Source organism: Mesocricetus auratus, unplaced genomic scaffold, assembly GCF_017639785.1.
Source record: "Mesocricetus auratus isolate SY011 unplaced genomic scaffold, BCM_Maur_2.0 Super-Scaffold_100010, whole genome shotgun sequence".
Classification (NCBI taxonomy): domain Eukaryota; kingdom Metazoa; phylum Chordata; class Mammalia; order Rodentia; family Cricetidae; genus Mesocricetus; species Mesocricetus auratus.
The window spans coordinates 2136572-2139419 of NW_024429194.1; the positions used below are offsets into that span (position 1 = coordinate 2136572).

Sequence of the window (2848 nt, forward strand, 5' to 3'; positions counted from 1 at the left end):
ATTTATATCATAGATCAAGATGCCACAAAAAGTACAATCTTGCCAGGCTTTGGTGGCGCACACCTTTAGTCCCAGCACTCGGGAGGCAGAGGCAGAGGCAGGTGTATCTCTTATGAGTTCCAGGCCAGCCTGGTCTACAGAGCGAGTTCCAGGACAGTCTCCAAAACAATACAGAGAAACCCTGTCTTGAAAAAACAACAACAACAAAAAAAACCAAGCCAAACCAAAAAAAAAGTACAATTCTTTTTCACAATTTTTTTTCCAAGATAGTGAGATGTCAGATTAAGAGTTGGGGATGTAGCTCAGTGATTCCTTGCATAGGTCCAAGGTTCAATTCCCAATACTACATACGTTAAACACAGAAACAAAGCCAGATTAATTTAAAAGCAATAGTATATTTATTGGACATCTCATATTATCGTTTATTACATTATTGTATTTTATTGAGCATCTTATGTACACGTCGTTTAGACTTCACAATTTAGTGGGAGGGTTACTACTGCACAGGGAGGAAGCTGATTCCCTCGGGTTCAGTTTGTCTGAATGCAACCCCCATTCACCAGCGGATTCTGCCGATTCATCCTGAGTATACTCTGGGCCGGAAATCAAACGACTTGCAGAGAAAAAAAACAAACACAGAAAACAAAACACCAACCCTACACTCTTAAATGAAGATTTTGGAGTTGCCTTGGCAAATGATCGTTTACAGATTCTCTTTTCTAAACACCTCTCCCCATTCCATTTCCTTTTGACCACATCTGCTTCTTGGGGGGACTCCGAGGAGGCGCAGACACATCCTCTGGGTTTCCCGAGTCTCCTGAACAGCAGAGACCAGCACAGTGAATTCCTCCACTGCGCTCGCCGCAGCCTCTCGGTGTGTGAGGACTCACGCAAACTGCTCAATAGCCCACACCTTTTTTTTCCCCCAGTAAGTTTCTGTTTTATTTCGACCCTTTAATTCTACTCATTCCCTCCCCATTAATACTACGGCTTTTAATAGAGATGGGGGACGACATTTAAAAGGGCGCGAATTCATGATAACGCCACTCCATCCCTCTCTCTCCCAACCCCAACACATCCATTCGCTTTTGAATAGGGGGTGTGCGTTAATTAGAGCTAGTGGGCTCTAGTGGTGTACACACAGGCCAAACGTAAAAATAAATAAATACCTCCAGGAAAAGAAAACAGACCACACCTTTCCCCCTCGACCCCGACAGTTACCGGAGCCGTCAGCCCGGGCAAGCTTTCTGAAAGGCTCACCTCCGCACAAGAAGAGCAAGATGAGCCGGTTTGCTGCTCTTCGCGGGCAGGTGCTGCTCGGCTCGCCAGCTCCGTGTTAATTTGAGCCCGCCGAGGGACCTTTGATCAGCGCGCTCGCTCGCAGCCTGCAGGCTTCCCAAACTGGCTCCGGCGACTTCAAAAGAGCTGTAAAGCGAACCGTAATCTCGGCCTTCCTGTTTCTGCGCCTGCCCCCTGGCTGGCTCACAAAAACGCCCGGCTTCCCACAGGACCATTGTGCTCTGGTCCCCGCTCTGTGCAGTCACCCAAAATCCTGTGTGAGCTTGAAGGGGTCTGGGCTTCTCTGCGACTCGGATTTCCGCCAGAGGAGCACCGGGCTCAGGCTCTTTTGGAGGGATGTTTTGGTGGACGTGTCACTTGGATTGAAAAGCCGTCAGTTTTGGGGAATTCTACACCAGGGAGACAGCTGTTTAAGTGCAGTAAATGTCCACAGACTGGACGTGGGCTGAAGTCTGGACCCATAAACTACAACAAAACTCCTGACCAACACAGTCTGTCTGTCTGTCTGTCTGTCTATCTACACTATTTATCATCTGTCTATCACACTATCTGTCATCTATCTGCACTATCTTCTGTTATACAGTCAGTCAGCCTGTCTGTCTGTCTATCTATCTATCTATCTATCTATCTATCTATCTATCTATCTACACTATCATCTATCTATACTATCTATCATCTATCTACATTATCTATCTTCTGTTATACAGTCTAGCTATCTTTATGCTCTCAAATTGTATTCCCTATTTGCCTTTGGGTTTCAAAAAAATGACTTTTAAAAACTTAACACTTATTCTGTGTGCCAAGTGTGCACACCGTGGCAAGTGTACAGAGGTCAGAGGACAACTTGAAAGGGTTGTCGCCTCCCTCATCCTCGAGGGGATTGAACTCAGGTCCTTGGGCGTGGCAGCAGGTGCTCTACCATCTGAGCTGTCTTCCTGGCCCTGATCTATGGCTTATACTGTAAGCACAGGGGGAAAAAAAAGAGAACTAGATTATTGCGGCTTAAGCAAGCTGTTTGTTGTGTTGTGTTTTTTGTTTGTTTGAACTCGGGACTTGGTTGATGTGAGGCAAACTTTTTCCTGTTAAGTTACTTAGGAAATTCTATGTAAATCATGTGAAACCTTTGAAAAGCTTGACTTCTTTATCTACAAATTGGTATTTATTTTTATCTATTTGCTAGCTTTTTATTTATTTTTTTTATTTATTTTAATTAATTAATTTTTTTGTGACGCAGTGTGTCTGTGTAACTGCCCCAGCTGCCCTGGAACTAGCTCTGTAGGTAGACTACAATTTGGCATTTAAAAACAACGCTACTAGCTGCCCCCAAAACAAACACACACAAAAACCCCACTAAACTTCAAAGTTGTTGATAAATCACAGAAGGTAAAACTGAAGTCACTTCTGACTAACCAACCCATGTAAGCTGGCCAAAGGGAGAAAGTAAAAGGAAATTAGAGGTTCTGCCACGGAGGGACCCACCCTTGAGCATTTAAGAACAGGGACTAAGCCGGGCGGTGGTGGCACATGCCTTTAATCCCAGCACTCGGGA

General features: G+C 44.9%; 1 long non-coding RNA gene across 1 annotated transcript; it reads right to left on the minus strand.

The window, feature by feature from the left end:
* Positions 1-375: 375 nt before the first annotated feature.
* LOC110343222 lies at positions 376-1762 on the minus strand. Its single transcript, XR_002385429.2, has 2 exons — positions 1261-1762; positions 376-817 (listed from the first exon to the last, which is right to left on the minus strand). It is a non-coding gene; the product is annotated as an uncharacterized LOC110343222 (long non-coding RNA).
* Between the last annotated feature and the right edge of the window lie 1086 nt (positions 1763-2848).